The sequence below is a fragment of the Desmodus rotundus genome, chromosome 8, assembly GCF_022682495.2.
Source record: "Desmodus rotundus isolate HL8 chromosome 8, HLdesRot8A.1, whole genome shotgun sequence".
NCBI lineage: Eukaryota > Metazoa > Chordata > Mammalia > Chiroptera > Phyllostomidae > Desmodus > Desmodus rotundus.
This window is the reverse complement of record NC_071394.1, coordinates 38,090,191-38,110,384: the sequence shown is the minus strand read 5'-3', so window position 1 is coordinate 38,110,384 and position 20,194 is coordinate 38,090,191. Positions and strand designations below refer to the sequence as shown.

Below are 20,194 nucleotides of genomic sequence, written 5' to 3'. Positions count from 1 at the left end.
AGCCTCTTCAATAAATGGTGTAGGGAGAGCTGGACAGCTACATGCAAAAAGTGAAAATCACCAACTTATACCATAAACAAAAATAAATGCAAGGTGGATAAAAGACTTAAATATAAGTGGTGACACAATAAAAGTCCTAGAGGAAGACATCAGCAGGAAAGTCTCAGACATTCCATGCAGCAATATTTTCACTGATGTGTCCCCTAGAGCAAGGGACATAAAGGAAAGAATAAACAAATGGGACCTCATCAAATTAAAAAGCTTCTGCATGGCTAAAAAAAACAGCATTAAAGTGAAAAGAGAACCAACTTTATGGGAAAACATATTTGCCAATGATACTTCGGACAAGGGTTTGATCTCAAAAATATATAAAGAACCCACATGACTCCACTCCAGGAAGACAAACAACCCAGTTAAAAAATGAGCAAAGGACTTGAACAGACACTTCTCCAAGCAGAGGGTCCAGAGACATATGAAAAGATGCTCTGCTTCACTAGCCATCAGAGACATGCAAATTAAAACCACAGTTCAATATAATTTCACACCAGTCAGAATGGCCATCATTAACAAATCAGCAAACAACAAGTGTTGGAGAGGATGTAGAGAAAAGGGAACCCTAGTGCATTGTTGGTGGGAATGCAAACTGGTGCAGCCACTGTGGGAAACAGTATGGAATTTCCTCAGAAAACTAAAAATGGAACTACCTTTTACTTTGCAATTCCACTGCTGGGATTATACCCTAAGAACCCTGAAACACCAGTCCATAAGAACCTATGCACCCCAATGTTCTTAGCAGCATTATTTACAATAGCCAAGTGCTGGAAGCAACCTAAGTGCCCATCAGTAAATGAATGGATCAAAAAACTATGGTACATCTACATGGTGGAATACTATGCAGCAGAAAGAAAAAAGGAACTCCTACCCTTTGTGACAGCATGGATGGAACTGGAGAACATTATGCTAAGTGAAATAAGCCAGGTGGTGAGGGACAAATACCATATGATCTCACCTTTAAGTGGAACCTAATCAACAAAACAAACAGGCAAGCAAAATATAACCACAGACATTGAAATTAAGAACAATCTGACAATAACTAGAGGGGAGGTAGGAGGGAATAATGGAAGGGAAGGGGGGAAGGGTTTTCAGGAACAACTATAAAGGACACATGAACAAAACCAAGGGTGGAGGTGGAATCAGGGGAGGGAGGTGGAGACGGCTGGGGTGGGGGAGAAGAGGGGTGCTAAATGCACACAACTGTACTTGAACAACAATAAAATAATTTTAAAAAATTTTAGCTGCTCCAGTCTAACGTACCTTCAGCAGGTGACTTAACCCTCCTGTGCCAGTGTCCTCACCTATTAAATGAGGAAGAAGAAAAAGAGCGAAAGCACTATGGCTCCTAAATCCTCTGATCATCTGCTTTATCTCCTTACTTTCTCAGGTTCCTTGTGCCCAGAATTGTACTGCAGTTTTCCAATGAAGGCAGGGAATAATTGATGACTGATAAAATGATGTATCTCATCTCTTTCAATATTAATAGCTGTAAATGAGAATCCTTAACTCAGGAGGGGCAAGGCGCTAGTTTTGCAGCCTGGAGTCATTTGATCTCTGTCCTAATTGAATACCAGACTTTTAGCCAAGTTCCAGAAATATGACACTAGCACAGAGACCCATGCCACAAAAGGGCTCTGGGTGTGTCTTGTTCACCAGGGTGGAGATGGGGGGATGAAAAAGGCACCTCTGTGTGGGAGAAAATAAAACACAGGTTCTTTTGGAATCAGCTGGTTGGAGTACAAGTTCTAACCTAGCCACTAGCTGGATGCACTTCCCAGTGTGCTCATCTGTAAATGAGAAGTAGTAAGAGCACCCACACCAAGGGTCACTGTGAGGTTTACATGAGATTACTTCTGTGATATACTTAACCCAGACAAATTCAACAAATACTCAGGGGAGAGGGTGGTTTTTTTTGGTCAAGACTTATTTTTATTAAAGAAAATAAACACTTATTCCATTTCAGTTGTTTTACTTGAAATTGCTAATATAAAAAACAGAATTTCAGGCATGTTGAGACAAAAAAAAATGGCACAAAAGAAAGAACAGTTCAAAGCTCCAGAAAAATACAACTAAGCGATGTAGAGATAGCCAACCTATCAGATACATAGCTCAAAACACTGGTTATCAGGATGCTCCAGGAACTCACTGGGTACTTCAACAGCATAAAAAAGACCCAGGCAGCAAGGAAGGTTGCATTACGTAAAATAAAGAAAAATCTACAGGGAACCAACAGTGAAGGGAAGGTTACCAGGACCCAAATCAACAGTTTGGAGCAGATGGAAGAAAGAAACATTTAACCAGAACAGAATGAAGAAAAAAGAATTCAAAAAAATGAGGAGAGCTTAGGAACCTCCAGGACAACTTTAAATGTTCCAATATCTGAATCATAGGGGTGCCAGAAGGAAAAGAGGAAGAGCAAGAAACTGAAAACTTACTTCAAAAAATAATGGAGAACTTCCCTAATCTGGCAAAGGAAACAGACTTCTAGGAAGTCCAGCAAGCTCAGAGAGTCCCAAAGAAGTTGAACCCAAGGAGGAACACACCAAGGCACATCATAATTACATTAGCCAAGATTAAAGATAAGGAGAGAATCTTAAAAGCAGCAAGAGAAAAGGAGACAGTTACCTAAAAAGGAGTTCCTATTAGACTATCAGCTGATTTCTCAAAAGAAATCTTGCAGGCAAGAAGGAGCTGGAAATAAATATTTGAAGTCATGAAAGGCAAGGACCTACATCCAAGATTGCTCTACCCAGCAAAGCTATCATTTAAAACAGAAGGGCAGATAAAATGCTTCCCAGATAAGGTCAAGTTAAAGGAGATCATTATCACCAAGCCCTTATTATATGAAATGTTAAAGGGACTTGTCTAAGAAAAAGAAGATCAAAAATATGAACAGTAAAATGACAACAAACTCACAGCTATTAACAACCGAAAAAATAAAAACAAAAATTAAGCAAACAACTAGAACAGGAACAGAGTCACAGAAATGGAGATCACATGGAGGGTTATCAGTAGGGGAGTGGGAGTGGGAGGAGGAGGGGGAGAAAAAGTACAGAGAATAAGTAGCATAAATGGTAGGTAGAAAATAGACAGGGGGAGGTTAAAAATAGTATGGGAAATGTAGAAGTCAAAGAACTTATATGTACGACCCATGGGCATGAACTAAAGGTGGTGGGGGTAATGTGGGTGGGAGGGGAATAAAGGGGGGGAAATGGGAAAGAAAAAAATTTTTTTAAATCCACAATTTAAAACAATCATTAATAATCTTGTTTTAACTAAATCAATGAAACTATGGCTTAAAAAAAAAAGGACTCAGCACCATTTGCTCACAGGCTTTTTAGAGTTTGTCCTTAAAGTTTCTGGAACTTTCCTGTCTATAAAGTGCAGGAATTGCAGGGCTACATGAGGAAGCCTCTCTGGGACAACCAATGAGAAGTTAAGTGATCAGCATAATAACTTAGACTGTACAACGCTCCCCTCCCCTCCACTTTAGCTCAGGAGGGACATGGTTCGAAGTATGAGCAGTCAGACTGTTATTTGCTGTTAGAGTTAGTCTCTCCAGCTAATAACAGTAATCTCTGGTATAGATGCTATTGGTCTTTAATGTCCTGTAATTTTTAGAAAATTTTGTATATAGTTTGACTTACTTTAATTTATTCAAAAGTTAAATATGTTTAATAAGTTTCACTACTCTGCCAGAGTAAGTGTCTGCTGGTTTAGTACCCTTCTAAAATACATGTAATACATGTAAGTAATCATAATCTTAAAATACACTTAGAATACTTAATTATTTAAACCAAAATCTACTTAACAAAATGTTTATAATTAGACACAGCTGATGAAACGAAATCCAAAGTTATGACAAAGAAGACTCGCTCTCCCTTGAAGATCTGCTCTACAGGAAACTTATAAAAGCATGTGGCCTTAAAGCCATCAAGGAGAGGAAAGCAGGCATCATCTCCTCATTGTTTACTGTAAGATTCCAATTGGGGCCAGAAATTAGTACTGCTATATTTTTCAGAAAAATCCATAGAAATGTTAAAAGACTTTTATGCAAAAGATTGTCTGTCTTTCTGCAACCATGAGTAGTAGTACTCATCAGAATGTCTTCATAACACAAAGGCAAAGGCAAGTCCATGCACTTGATCAGATGTCAAAGGAATGGGAGGGAGGTGGACTGTTGGGTTACCCTTAACTGAAGCTTCTACTGGCTTTTTACTATATGCTGTTCACCAATGTGAGTCAGGTGGATCTTTGTGACAGAAGTGTGTTTGGTGGCCAGAACCTCTTTTGGGCATTTCTTTCTAAGTGGAATACACAATAGATAAGGCAGTAGGGGAGGTAATACAGGGAAGCTACTCTCTCCACTTCAGAAGGAGTAGATGAAGCCCATACATGCATTCAGGAAGCCCATGGGATCCTCTAGCTGTGGGTAGTGGCTCTTGTGGTCACCCAGAAACAACACTGTGGACTGTGGCAGTGTTTTCCTGTACAGCTCCAAAAACTCTGGATAGAGATTCACTGAATCCAAAGGCCCATAGATAAAATGAATGGGAATAGTTACAGAGGCAAGAGCTCCCACCCAGTGTCTTCTAAACTTCTTCCATTGACTGATGTACTATAAGGAACTGTTGATAACTAAGTTCCCATCATTGTTGCATATCCCTGCCCACATGTCCCACAGCTCACTCTCAGAGGGTCAGGTGAACATCCCACACTGAGGTGAGACCTCAAAAGAAGTTCATCAATCGAGTGAGGGTGGGTGACAGCATGCCTCCACCTTTGATAACCTTTTGGAGAAGAAGATGGTGCGTGCTAGGAAATATATCTCTATTTCACACACAGAGACTCTTTATGGCAAGCTGACCAAATTGATTCTGCCTGAACCTATAGAACAGCTTCTGTGTAATGATGTTTCCATAATCACGAGACAAAAGGTTGACCCTGTGGTTCTGAAGCCCCAGATTCCTCAAAAGTGCCTCCACAATGCTGGTGTTCTCAAATATGAAGTAGTGATGTGCTCTTGGTTTGTTGTTAAATCCAAAGCCTAAGAAATGGAGGGCAATCACTCGAGGAAGCCTCGACATCAGACCTTTCCAAATCTTGTATCAATCATAGCTGGATATTGGAAAGCCATGTGAAAGCATGACTATCTCCTGACTTCCAAATACACCCACAGAGTCTTGGTAGAAGATGCGCTGTCCCTTGCAGGTGAAAAATTTGCCTGACAACTTCCCTGAGTGAAGAGCTAGGAAAATATGGTAAGGGAGTTGGAGGGATGTATAGACAAGGCCACAAGCAGGAGCACTGCCAATAGCCCACCTGCACCCACCAGTCCCTCATCCTGAATCAGGTAAGACCTGGAATATGAGACTCCATGTTTAGGGAAACTCGTTACTCATGCTCTGCCTAAAGCCAGAGGTCCAGTATTATTTTTAATGTTATTCTTTCATCTCTGAAACAGATATTTTTAATACCCCACAGGATTGGTATAAGTATTAAATAATGTGTAGGAACGTACTTTGCAAATGGTTACTTTTATTGCTTACCCATAACATAGAGAGCAAATACTAAGCAAAGGTGTATAGGTGTCTGTTCCCTGAAAACCTGAAAATCAAAATAAGGGTAAAAAGGAGAAGAGAGATAAGCCAAAGAGAGACAAGGCTCCAGCCAAATTTGTTGCCCTTACATAACTTACAATATCCCCACAAATCAATACTTAATTTATTTGTATTAGTCAGGGTTTCACAGAGAAACGGAAGTAATAGAAAGGAGAAAGTAGGAGGAGGGAGAGGAAGATTGGTTGATTGATTTTAAGAAAGTGGAGAACGTGATTGTGGAGGCTGCAAGTTAAAAACCTGCAGTGTAGGGTAGCAGACTAGAGACCCAGGGAAGAGTTTAGTCCAAAGACTGTGTGGGGATCCCAGTCTTTTCTTTTTCCTTAATGCCTTCAACTAACTGGATGAGGCCCACTCATATTAATCTGCTTCACTCAAAGTATTGACTTGAATGAGAGAAAATATTTTTACAACAATAGCCCAACTGGTGTTTGACCATATATCTGCTTACTGAATTAGGACTTCTGGTTAAGATGGCAGCATAAGTACATCAAAAGTACAACTAAATTACAGGACAACCATCATTTGAAAATACTTGCTTTTAGTTATTTACATAATGATCTTATAGCAATTGCTACTGCCTCCTAGTAATGTTTGTTGTATAAAAGCTGTTAACACTGATGTTGTCTCTTCAGCACGGGGCCCATAATTGACAGGTGCCATCACTTTAGGTAAGATCCTTATATCCCTTTAAATATTAAGATGCTCATCTCACAGTATTAAGAAGACTAAATGAGAAAACATGTGAAAAGTGGCTTGACACTGTAAATCAAACTATTCTAAAGTAAAAAGTTTATGTAATTTTTAAAAACCTGGCTTGAAAGCACTTCAGTCATCTAATCTCCATCTGAACATAGTTTAATAACCAAGAGTTGAGAAGATCAGAGTGTCATTAACACCAATGCCCATGCTCTGAACAGTTCCCCTATCTCAAGCATATCCAACTTTCTTAAAAGAATACATGAAATCTCTGGATTTATGGTGCAGAGTGTAAAGCTGTATTACAAAGAACAAGCACATTTGTAGTAGCTCATAGAAAGAAAATTAACAGAAGCTTCCTGTATTTGTCAACACTTCTAAAAATTCACATGATATGACAATAACAAGTGAAGCTGAAAAAACATTTCTAAACTATCAGTAATAACAACAGCACATCATAATCAACCATGACAAAGAAAAGACGGAATTTTTCTTCCATTTATGCTATATAAAATTTTATAAAATTATTGTCACAGGGATAGTAAAGAATTTATAGCCAAAAGCGTAGGGGAAATATCTATAGCGATTTAATGTTGTGATGTTTGTTTTTTTATCAGCTCTTTTAAAATCTGCACTTTGCGCCATGGCCAGGTGACTCAGTTGGTTGAAGTGTCATCCCACACACCAAAACAGTTGCAGGCTCAATCCCTGGTGAGGGCATGTACAGAAGGCAGCTGATCGATGTTTTTCTCTCTCTCTCTCAAATCAATAATAAAAACATACCTCGGGTGAGGATTGAGAAATTTTTAATTAAATCTGCACTTTGCTGTGATTTCTTGGAATAAATTCTGTACCTAACTTTGTATTTTTAATTTTGTATTCTTTTTCTTAATAAGAAATAACAAAATTATATAGCCTTTCAGTCCTTCAAAGTTGAGTTCTACCCTGCTTATAATTCTCAGGTAGGAAAGAACGTGATTTAAGCAGTGATTTGGGGAGGCTAAAAAGGAATTCAGGTTAAAATCCTATGCAATCCTTCACCTTGTTACTATCTAAAATAAATCTATGTTTTCTTCTACACAGAACTCTTTCTTCCAAGAAATTCAGAAATTTACAATACAGAGACCAATGTAAAGATAATAGTGGGAGATATAAAAGGAAACATCCTCAGGGGTACAGGTGGGCATGCACTCTCACACACAGGGGTATCGGAAAGAGAAGGAACAAATTTCCAATATAAATAGAAAGGTGAAAATGTTGAGCTGTTAAATTTTGACTTTTGTTTCTCATATATTCATCAACGGGCATTAGGGAGGCTCCAAGCACAGTTCTGGAAATGCAAATATGAGTAAAGCACAGTCCCTCAAGGACACAGTCTAGTGGAAGAGACAGAAAGATAAATAACTACAATCAATATGATTACTGCTATAAAGCAAACAGACGTGAAGAACCGTGAGGGGACATAGAGACAGGAGTCTCTAACTGTGCTTTGGGAAATCAAAAAAGTTCCATATATCTTTGAGCTCAGTTCTGTAATATTAGTAGAAATTCCAGAATTATGCAGTAGACTATCTATTATGTCTGAAGTAGGAACATTAGTCATCAAAAGCAATAGTTGAAAGCACCAACCCAAACATAGGAACAGAAAGTAAAAAAGGTCTCCTAGGGTACATACAGTTGGGAAAATGAAAAGAGTTCACAAGCTCACCAGCAAATCAAGAATACCCACTCTTCCCACTTCTGTTCAACACTGTAGAACAAAAGGACCAAATAAGATGTCCCATGCATGATACCAAAAGCAAAGGGCAATAAACTAACATCAAACTAAAAACCTTCTGCACAGCAAACTATCAACAAAATAAAAAAGCAATCTACCAAATGAGAGAAAACATTTGCAAATCATATATCTGATGAGTTAATATCCAAAAATATATAAAGAACTCATACAACTCAATAGCAAAATAAGGGAAAAATATATGATTAAAAGATGGGCAGAGAATCTGAATAGGCATCTTTCCAAAGAAGACCTACAGATAAACAACAGGTACATAAAAAGGTGCTCAATATCACTGATCATCAGGGAAATAGAAATCAAAACCACAATGAGTATGATCTCACATGTGTCAGAATGGCTATTATAAAAAAATAAGAGATAGTAAGTGTCATGGGGGATGTGGAGAAGAGGAAACCCTTGTGCATTATTGGTGGGAAGGTAAGTTGGTGCAGCCATGATGGAAAATAGTATGGCAGTTTCTTAAAAACTTAAAAGTGGAACTACCATATGATTCAGCAATTCCACTTCTGGAGGTTTATGCAAAGAAAATGCAAATGTTGACTTGAAAAGGTCTATGCGCCCCCATACTCAGAACAGCCCTATTTACAATAACCAAGACATGGAAACAATGTAAGTGTCCATTAATGGATGAATGAATAAAATATATATCATATACCTCATATACAGGGGTGGGCAAAAGGAGGTTTACAGTTGTTCATATGGAAAAATACAATAATTAATAAATAACAGTGCAAGAATAAACTCTGTGTTTCATGTACTTATGACTGTAAACATGCTTTTGCCCACCCCTGGATATTTATCACATATATATAAATAATGGAATATTATTCAGTCATAAAAAAATAATGAAATCCTGCCACTTGTGACAATGTGGATAGACCCTGAGGGCATGATACTGAGCAAAGTAAGCCAGAGAAAAACAAACATTGCATGATCTCATTTATATGTGTTCATTTCCCAGTGGCTCTCAGGTCCTAATTTATCCCTGCATTGGAGGCAGAGAAAAGGCAGTTTAGGGCAAGCAAAAATGCTCCAGTCCCTGAGGGCCCTCCAAAGATAGGCAGGTTGCTTCTGGGGGAGAAAGGGGGGATATAAAAGGACCATAGCCACAGTCTGAACAATTTCCCAGGTTATTAGTGCCGTGTGGCTGCACAAGATGGGAATTCACTCTGGTGGTGCTGTTCAGGGAGTGTTCTAGAAGACAGTGTTTTTCTTGCTGTGTCTGAAAGGGGCACCAGTGTAATGGTTACAAACATCAGGTAGTCTACTCAGTGTAAGCAGCTTTCCTTAACAATGACTTTGTTTTTATTTTTAACCTCACATCTTCAGAAAGGCAGCTAAATATTAGTTGGCAAGAACTGAGCCAACATTATGAAGATTCCTAAATAGTTAGACATAAATGCCAAATACAAAAGCGAGCACAGATATTAGGCACCAATCCTTCCTCTCAGAGTCACGGCCCAGTTTACAAGACATATCTAGAAATCCTTGCAGCAATAAAGCTTGGAACCATTTGCTTGGAGGCATGAAGTGAGGAGAATTAGCTATGGTTTTATATTTCACCTCTGCTATTAGTAACATGGCTTTAGCCAATTCTTGTCTAATTGTCCTGTCCAGTCATTGTGGATTCAGGATCAGGCCACTGATTGAGCTCTATGATTCCACAGGAAATAGGGGTCCATCTATTCCATGCCAGTTAATTTCCAGTAATATTGCTTTGAGAAAACATTTGGTATTTACTTAACATGATGCTTATTAAATCAAAATCAATGTGAGCTCATTAATTTCCTTATCAGTATTTGTGACATTGTGATTAATCATAAGAAATAACATTTATTTTCATTTTACAGCTCTGAAGAAACCCTTTAGAAATCCCTAAGTGATGAAAGCAACAATGGTGTCTTTTGTTATGTTAAGGAGGGACATTTGGCCCTGACCTAAGGGTAGGGGCTGATTGTCAATAAGAACCAGCACCATATTTAGAGGATTGGAACTTTCAGTCCCACCCCCTGATTTCTGGGGATGGACTTGACATTGACTCTATCACCAATGGCCAATGACTTAGTCAATCATGACTATGTAATGAAGCTTCAATAGAAACCCCAAAAAAGGACAAATAATTCATCAGCCCTTTTTCCAAGAGCCACTTTGACAGGTCCCAAGCTCCATGAGGACAGAAGCTCCTTTGTTTGGGACCCTGCCCTATATATTTCTTCAACTGGCTATTGATTTATATCCTGTAATATCCTTTGTAATAAATCAGTAATCTAGTGAGTAAATGGGTTTTCCTGAGTTCTCTGAGCCATTCTAGCAAATTAATCAAGCCCAAAGAGAGAATCATAAGGATCTCTGATTTATATATAGCCAGCTGGTCAGAAGTACAGGTAACAGCCTGGGCTTGTGCCAGGCCTCTGAAGTGGAAGGCTGTCTTGTGGGAATGAGCCCTTTAACTGTACAATCTGATTCTATCTCTGGGTAGAGAGTGTCAGAATTCAGCTGAATTCTTAGACCCCCTGCTGGTGTCTGAGAACTGTTTTTTGGTGTGGGGAAACTACCACATACACATACATTGAAACTGGTACCAGAACTTCTTTAGTATTAAGGCTGGTTTGTAGTCTGCAAATGCTTTGGAGTAAAAAACACTTATGTATTTTTCCCAAGTTTTCCCCCATTGTATTTAGTTTTAATCTGTGTGACAAGTTTCACCTCACAAAATGCTTCTTCCTATTTGATTCTTTTTAAACACACATTGAAGTTATACAGTAATTTCTGTTAGAACCACAGACATCTCCTCTTCCATGTCTCTTCTCCCAAGGACCAAAAAGGCCTTATAATGGCTCATTATGAACACTTACTAATTAATAACTGTGTCACAGTTAGAGTCAATCTGGTCTGTACTCTTCATGCCAAAAAGCAGTCTTTCAAGCTGTGCATTTTTACAATTGACTTTCCAGTGCGGCCTTCGAATCTCAATCAATTCTTTAAGAAATGCAAATGTTCTTTTCCCTTTAGTTTAGCAATAGCCACTGGGAAATACATGTGTATAATTCCTTCCTGGCTATGCATATTTTGTAACAATAATCAAAGCTAGAAGCCAAAAAGATATTTCAGAGCATGTTCAACTTTTTCCGACTTGCTGTTGGAGGCCATTTAACTTTTAGCTTTCCCCTTGAGGAAGCCAGGTGAACAGTGAAAGTGCCCCTATGCAGATGTAGACTGTTCACAGGATTAAACTTAATCTGTTCTCACAATCCTATTTCCATTTCTGCTGTTGGGCCCCTTGCCTACAGTGCTCTCTCCCTCTAACTTGGCCTCACTCTCTTGCTAGGGTGCTCTGGGGCCCTTCCTAGCCTGCCCAAGATAGCCCTCTAGGTTCGTCATCTGCATTCCCCTTAACCCCCAACCCCAGAAACATTCCTATGTTCTAATCGTGGCATCACTAGCAATCCCCAAACACACCATAGGGTTGCCTGCTGCCCTGCCTTTGTACACATTCCCTCTGCCTGCAACATCCCTGTGCCCCTGGGTTATCTTCCACCCATCCTTCTAAACTCATTTTAAAAGCCATCTCTCCTGTGAAGTCTTCTCTCATGCTCTACCCTGCCCTAGTAGAACTGAGAATTATCTCCATTCATTCCCATAGCACTGTGGGTCCTTCTGTATCCCAGTATTTATCACACAGTATTAAATTATGGGTTTTATGACTATCCTCCCCACACTATTCTGTGAGCTCCTTAAAAATGGGGATTTTGTTCATTCTTATATTCCCAAGTTGTTAGCACCAAGTCTGCCCTCTAGCAAGTAATCAAGAAGTCTTTATGCAACAAACAGAAGAAGGTGATACAAATGGGAGAAGTATGTATTTTTCAGCTCCCCCCTGCACATGGAGGCATGTGACTCCCATACTTATGGAGATCAATGACCTCTGCTCAGAGTGGGCTCGACTCCCTAAACAAGAAAAAACATCTGAAAATGGTGTCATCATGTGCAGATCCCCCCACCAATTGTTAACTCTGGAACATGGGCATGGGTCATGGAAGTACACATGCCATAAGGGGATCCAGAATACACTGCTCTAACACAAAAATTATTTTTGAACTGAAGCCATTTGAGTTCCTGAAATCCCTTATCTGCCTAAAAGCAAAGTCTCCCAAAAGAACTCAATGGCCATAAATCCCATTCCCAGAGCAAACAGGGAAGACTAACTCTTATCTCCATACCCAAACAGACAGTGTCAAAAAGGGACTATTGTATCTCCCATCTATTCTACTAAGAGCCCATTTATCTTTTCAAAAAGTCATTTATTTTTCTATAAGTGTCCTTTGTTCCCCTCCCCTTTCCCTATTAAGAAGTCATATGTTTTCTGTAAGTGCCCTACTTTCTCTTACCTTCCCCTATTAAGATAGTAGATAAACCCCATATTCTAACCACCCCTTTGAGTCACATATTTCTGTGAACCCCCATGTACATACTTACATGAATAAAAATCTGTCTTCTCTGTTACTGATCCGCCTTTTGTCAGTTTAAGTTGCAGGCCTCCCAAAACCAGGAGGGTAGAGGACAAGTTTTTTCCTCCCCTACTCTCCTCTCTCTCTCTCATCTGTATATGTGCATACATGTATTTATGTGACAATGTGCACGCAGTGACATGGATAACAGCTAATGCTTATAGAGCAAGGAGAGGAATAAGGTCTTTCTCCTTTTAGTTCTGTGGTTTTCAAGTAACAAGATCTTAAAACAAGGGGACATAAAGCTAAAAGCACTAAAAACAAATAGGGAAAATAACAGAATAGCAACAACAAAAAGGCTCAAATGGGGGGAAAATACCCTCAACCACACAACAGTTCCTGGTTCTCTTTGGTTACTGAGTTGGCAGAGCCCAGATAAACTAAATCAACAAAAAATCCCCATGTCTGCTTTCCATTTCCAGCCTTCTCCCAAATAAGCTTTTTCTAGCTATTAACTAATAACATTGACCTTCTCTGTCAACCTTCATATAAAGATACTAGGGAGCAATAATAACGTAAAAGACGGTAAACCAAAGGGAGAAAGAGAATCAAAAGAACAAAACTTCTCGTGACTGAACCATTTCCTGGAACAGAAATGTCTCTATGTGTGTTTCTGATCTTAAGCCTCCAAGTATGATGATCTAGACCAGTAGTTTCAAAGTGGGTTCTCTTCAGCCTGGTGATGTGCCCAGTGGCATTGGGGATGAGAGGGGAGACCATCCCCCACCTTCAACCTGAAAGTTCCAGCTTTGTTCAGAAGTTGGGCTCATATGGAAGACTCCATTTAGAGGAAGAGTTCTATGGCAAAAACAAATAAAAACACCAGTCCAGAAAATGAGGCCATTGGCCCTGGCAAAATTCCATCTGGCTTTTAGAAAAATTAGAACGGCCCAGCAGGCTGGGCACTAACTTGTAGCTCCCTTTAACATAGTGTAGGAGAAGAAACCCAGAATAAGAGATGAGAGATCAAGGCCCAAGCCCCATCCTGCTGGATGTGACTATCTGTTTACCCCACAAGATTCCCAGGCTCCATGAGGGCAGCACTCTGTCTGTCTTGTACGTCATGGAATCCTCAGGGCCCCGTGCAGTGCCTGGGACATGGCAGCTATTCAATGGCTAGTTGTTGAATAAACAAATGAACAAAGTCCCCTTTTCTTGTCTTGGGAATTCTGGATCCTCAACTTGCTAAGGTAACCTCTCTAAGCTTCAGTGCAGTCGCTGATTAAAACCAACTTAATGATAATATCTATTCTAAAGAATTTTAAAGATCAAGTAGGATAACTCATGGAAAATGCACATGCCTAACACAAAAAGGTGTCCAGTAAGAGTTACCTATTATTTTTGCAGTGAATATTACTATAGTATTCCCTGAGCGGGATTGAAGTTCCTTTTTGAAGCACTTAAAAAAAATCCTCGCCAGAGGATATGTTTACAGATTTTAGAGAGAGAGGAAGGGAGAGACAGAGACAGAAACATCAATGTGAGAAGCATCGACTGGTTGTCTTCCTCATGCACATGACCAGGGAACCAAACCCACAACCCAGGCGTGTGCCCTGATCATGGATCAACCCTGCAACCTTTTGATATATGGAATGATGATGCTCCAACCAACTGAGCCACCCAGCCAGTGCTGAAGCACTTTTTATTTTTAACCTCTTAAAAGCAAGGTAGATGGAGGCCCAGTACACGGAGCAAATTTTTTAACTTCTCTGAATCTATATTCCTTTCTTTAAAACAAGAGTGATAGTGCCTTCTTTCCAGGGTTGTGGTGGAGATAAATAAAACAGCATAGCTATTTAGAAAGTAAGTTTTCAATAACTATTAGCCAATTGTCAATGAGCATGCTCACCTTGGTGGTGACTATGCTAACAGCCACACTCACAGAGTACAGTTTGAGTCTACATAGATCATTCAGTCCTCACAAGGTAAGCTTTATTTGCCCCATTCTATGATGCAGAAACCAAGGCTCAGAAAGGTTAAGAAACCTGCTTGACATCACACAGCTGATATGCAGACCAGTGTGAATAAAACTGAAATGCACCTCAGCCCAAAGCACACAATCTTTTCTCTGCTTCAGCCCTGCTACTGCTGGAAGCCTTGTCCCAGGAATCCCTGCCTGCCTTGTCTCCATTGTCTCCTGGGGGGACATGTGTTTGAAGAGGACCCTCACCCAGTATGTTGAGGTTGGGATCTAACGCACTTCTGCCCCTCATGAATCTGTCAGTGGTGGAGACTGACATTAGCCCCATGGCAGGCAAGGACAGCCCTGTCCTTGATGTTGCTTGTGAGAGAAGCAAAGTTGTTATTGACCCATAAACAAGTAAAAGATTTTACAGTCTGCATTTTGAATTGGCCTCATATCTGTAGCATGTTGTCTCTACTCTTATTTGTCTTCCTCCTTTCTCAACTTTTTCTAATTTGTATTTTACAAATGTTTGTTAGATATCTTAAAGTATACTTGGAATAAGGAAAGAGTATCCTAAATAAGCCAGCAAACACACACCACAGGGGTTCACTTGAATGCCCTGGGAAAAATCAGGAAAAAATGTGCTCTCCCTTCCCTTCCCACAGAAGTACTATAACATGGGACAGAAGCCCTGCATCCCAGCCCAAGCCGCTGCTGAGGATCATGTGAGTCATACAGGAAAGTCATGTACCTTCACAATCAGGCTTCACTGAACTGCCTCATCTCGCCCCAAGTAGTAGTAAATGAACCAGTGGCTGCCCTAGACACAGGTATCCAGGCAAACCAGAGACAGTGAAGAAACAGAAACTTAAGGAGCCTAACCTTATACACTAGCACAACTCAGACAGGATGACAGAACCAGTGACCAGGGTGTATGGAGGCTTGAGAAGGTCTGGGGGGCTCGCTCACAAGGCCACTGCTGCCTGACAGCCACCAGCAAATCTCAAGGCAGGAGAGAGGCAGAATCATAAAGCCTTACACCTAATGCCCTGTCCCAGGGAAGGCTAGGGAATGAGATTTAGGTAGTATTTTCGAATTGATGGGAAGGAAGAGTCTACCTTACAATTTCGCTGGCTTTTCAAGATCCATTGTCACCAGTTTCAGGCTACACCTGAAATTTTGCTGGCCTTTCATGGCAGTATCACTATCCAAACTTATTTTGTCTTCATTTTTGACTTGGTTAAGTTGCCTCTTTGCACCAGAATGTGAGCATTGTGAGAAGGGGGACCTTTTCCATTAGCTCATCAGCTCTGACTGTGTCCGGGCCCTGATTTCACGCTGCACATACCTCCCTCTTCACAATAGGAGGCCCCATGTCATGGACAGAACTGGTCTGTGTATGGCACTTGGATCCAGAGCATCCTATCTATACATTCTAAAGTGTTGCCTCCATAAACATTTGTGGCGTAAGGCAAAAAGCAAGAAAGGCAGAAGGGAGCAATTGTATGGGTTTCCCCCTATTTCTATAGTCCCCATGCTCCCGCCACGAAGAATCTGACTTTCCTTCTGCAGAACTTCAGGCCTTCTGTCATCTGGCCAAGACCAGTGAGGTCACAGCATATGATGCTGAGTCTCTGGGAACGTGGACTGTGTTCTTTTTGCTCATCGATGTGTTGGCCAGGGCATCAAGCACAAGGCACAGCACCTGGCTTGGAGCCAGCTTTCAATGAAATATTTGTGGAATGAATAAATAAGAATGAGGATGGATGAAGATGGGTGTAGGCGAGCCACTCACCATGATCCCTGACAGCTCTGTTGGTGAAGGTGCCTCTCAGAGCATTGCAGCAGTCCTCAAACTTAAACAGGTACCTGGGCCTCCCTGGGAGGTTCTTAAAAATAACGATTCCCGGACCTCATCTTGCAGATTCTGTACTTCCAGGTTGGCGAGTCATGACATCTGATATTAAGGGTTACTGATGATGAGAATCCTCATGATGAGTTTCTCCCTTATTTGGCCAATGATACAGCCACTCTGTGCTGTATGGAACCTTGTGTTCTGTTAGGCACCTGATAAATGTTAGTTGATATTAACAGTAAAAAAGCCTTCCTTTTTGTCCTTCTGAGCATCTCCTAAAGAGAAATCCAGGACCTGCCTCTCATTGTGGATGGCTGGCTTACAGATCTTGAGCTGAGTGTAATATAAATCACCTAGTTAAGGGACAGGGAAATGAGTGCATCTTTCCTAAATGTAGCCAGCATCTGCTGGGAGAGAGACCAGACCCTCAGCTCAGGCTGGAGAAAGGGAGTGTGTTCTTTAATGGAAGCATATCAAGTGCTACAAGACTCACTTGAAAAGAAGGGGTCAGAAAAACACCAATGGAAAACTGGCCTTAAGGTAATCTGGGCCTGAAAGTGAGTCTTAAAAGAAAGCCAGTTTCTTTTAAGGAAAAAGGTGAGATATGAATGGAGAGAAATCGAATACTGAGCATGACCTCCCAACAGAAAATTGAAAACAATACAATGGTCTTTCCAGCAGGGAAGATATTATTAACAACACTTACAATATAATAAAATGTACAGTTACAAAGCACTTTTCCTTTGGAGAGCTCAAAATGTTTTACTGTATCATCTCAGTTTAACCCTCCTCAGTCTGACTTGATGGAGACCCTGGCTGGCACTCAGGTGAGGAAACTGAGGCACAGGAAAAGCAAGCAGAATAAAGCTGCCTAGATGATGCCCCTGTGGATGGGTCAGACCCCGCATGAGAGCTTCAGACTGAAGGCCCAGGGTTCTTTCCACCGACACCAGCTGACTTCTCACAATGGCAGTGATGAAGTGTAATGCAGATCAGTGAGACGGGAAAATGGGACATCTGGATTAGAAGTTGTCAGGCTCAGACTAGCAGATGAACTCAGATGTGTTCCCCAAAGGCTATACCCTGACAAGACATTTGCTTCTTAGCTTAGCAGGATTAAGGAGCCAGCTGTGGTCCAGCTAGTGTGAACCTGGATCCCAGTCAGGGCCCAAGTCACAGAGAAGAAGGGAAGGAGCGGGGCCTTTTCAGGATGCCACACAGCTCCTTTGAGTACAGTAGGGGGTGGGGAGTGTCCCAGTGGGACCTCTAGGCCACCCTTAACCCTGTCTTCCTCTCCACACTTTTCACAAGTGACTGTGTCCACAAAAGGCAATAGCCTGGACAGCATCCCCTAAATTCCTCACATTTAGCCAGAGTCATGCAGGATTTCTCTACTGAGATGTAGCTCCTCAAACTCAGCAGGTCCAGAACAGCACCGTCTTACCCTGCTGGCAACTACTCCTCTTTCACCTTCTGTGCCTCAGTGAAGACTACCAGTATCCAATTAGTTCCCCAGACAGTTCAATTCCCTAGTCCCTCCCTCATCCCCCACCGCCAGCTGGTCACCCTCCCCTTATCAGCTTCTCATCCAGGTCCCCCTTCTCTGAGTCTGGGCAGCAGCCTCTGAAGGTCAGCGCTTGCCTCCCTGAGCTCCACCCCTTGCAGCTCAACCTGTGTAATGCTGCTAAAGGGGTGAGATGACTGTGATGGAGTTCCTTTGTAGTTCCCCATCACTTTTCAGATAAAACCCAAACTCTTGGCATTAGGCCAAGATCTTCACAATTTAAGCAATACCCTCTTTTCCAGTCTTTTTATGGAAGAAACTAGGAAACTAATACAAGGATGTGGGAATTATCCAGGTGGAAAAAGACATGATGAGCCCCTGCAGCCCTCCCCTGCATCAATTCCTGCCACAGCCACACCCTCCCTGCTCCTAGGCCTCAACTGTACCAGCAAGCAATGTACCATGTCCCTATCTCACACCTGGGCTGGAAGCTCCTTTCCCCTCTTTCCCCACCTGGATAAACCAAGTCTGTGTATTGGTTTCCAAGTTCCCACCATAACAATGTACCACAAACTGGTTGGCTTAGGACAAAAATGTATTTTCTCACAGTTCTGGAGACCAGAAGTCTGAAATCAAGCTGTCAGCATAATGCCAATCTTCTTGTGGCATTTATTCCTGTGTGTGTGTGTGTGTCTTTGTGTCTAAATCTTCCCCTCTTATCAGGACACATACTGCATCAGGGCCCACTCTAATTACCTCCTCTTAACTTGATTACCTCTAAAAAGACCCTAACTCCAAATAAGGTTATATCCTGAGGTACTGGGGGTTAGGACTCCCACAAATCTTTTTTTTTGATGGGGCTACACTTTTTAACTCATAATAGTCCTTAAAGCCACAGCTTGAGCATTGCCTCCTGGCCAAGCTAGGCGGACTGCCATTCCCCACTACAATTCCCTGGGGTCCTGCCTAGTCCTCATCACATTGTACTTTAAAGTCCACTTGTCTGTGTCCCCCATCTGACCATGACTCTGAGAGAAAAAAAATAAGACATTCATCTCTGTAGCCCCATATTCTACCAGCCCACCGGCCCAGTGCTAGGTACATTGTGGGCATCAAATGTTTGTTGATGAATGAATGCAGACGGTGACGGATTTTGCAAGCTGTGCAGCTGGCCTCATTACCTGCCTTCACCACAGGATTACAAGGGAACACATGGTCAGCAGGCTTAAGTGACCTCTGTCTAGACTCCAGCCTCAAGGACAGCTAGGTAAGTTGGCAAATTTACTCTGTTTGTCTTCTACGAGCCTGGTCCCAACAGCTGGAGACTTCAGCAAAGACAAGGACCCATGGGGTAAAACTTCAGGAGCTCCACACCTTTGTCCTGAATGTCATCTCTTAAACTCTCTGATCATGAATGTTTGCCAAAACAAAGATGGATTTTTTTCCTGGTTATTTTCCTTACTGACCTTTTTCTGAGCCCTGTGAACCCATTCTTCTAGACGAAGATCCTTGAGCTGGAACAGCAAAAGTAGACTCAGAGCTATTGTGCAATGTGCCATTCACTCCTCTTCCAGCATACAGGGAAGTCATGAGGTTGTGGCTGCCATTGCTTCTTCACACCCACACCTGTATGTCAAAGGCCACCTGGAGGTGGCCCTGATCCCTGTTGTGGCTGAAGTAGCCAGAAGAATTGCTTTGTGCTGGGCCCTTTGTTTCTGTCTGTAGTACCTAGTCTTCTCAAAACAAGTTTTGAAATTAAAACTACTATCTTCTTCCTCAGCTATGGTAATAATGCTGAAGATTCATTTGGAAGTATAGGTCACAGCTGTCCTCCAATGACTGGCACACTGAAGATTGTTCCTGTGTTGACCCCTTCCTCTCCAACTTTATAAATTTTGAATTGAGGGTCCTGTCACCTCTTTACAGGGCTGCTCACCCAAGGAGGCCTAATACCAATATGGTCAGTAGGTGGCAGGTCAGCATTCCAGCCCAGATTAGCTCCATTCTAAAGCCCATAATTTTGGCTAAATCACCTTCAACACCTTCAGGTAGGTCTTCAGAAATAAAACTTTGAGTTGAATGAAACTTAACTTTCTCCTCTTGCACTTCCATAAAATGATGTTATTGACAAAACTGGAATCTTCCTCAACTGTCTCCCTCACTTCCTGTTGCCCAGTTGTTGACACAGATGGTGGGATGAGGCAAGAAGGCCACCTGAATGGAAGCGCAGAATGAAGCAATTCCAAGGAGATGAA

At 41.4% G+C, this 20,194-nt stretch overlaps 1 pseudogene; it reads right to left on the bottom strand.

The window, feature by feature from the left end:
* Positions 1–4,423: 4,423 nt before the first annotated feature.
* Positions 4,424–20,194, bottom strand: part of LOC112315701 (mesoderm-specific transcript homolog protein pseudogene) — a 34,207-nt pseudogene continuing 18,436 nt past the window's right edge.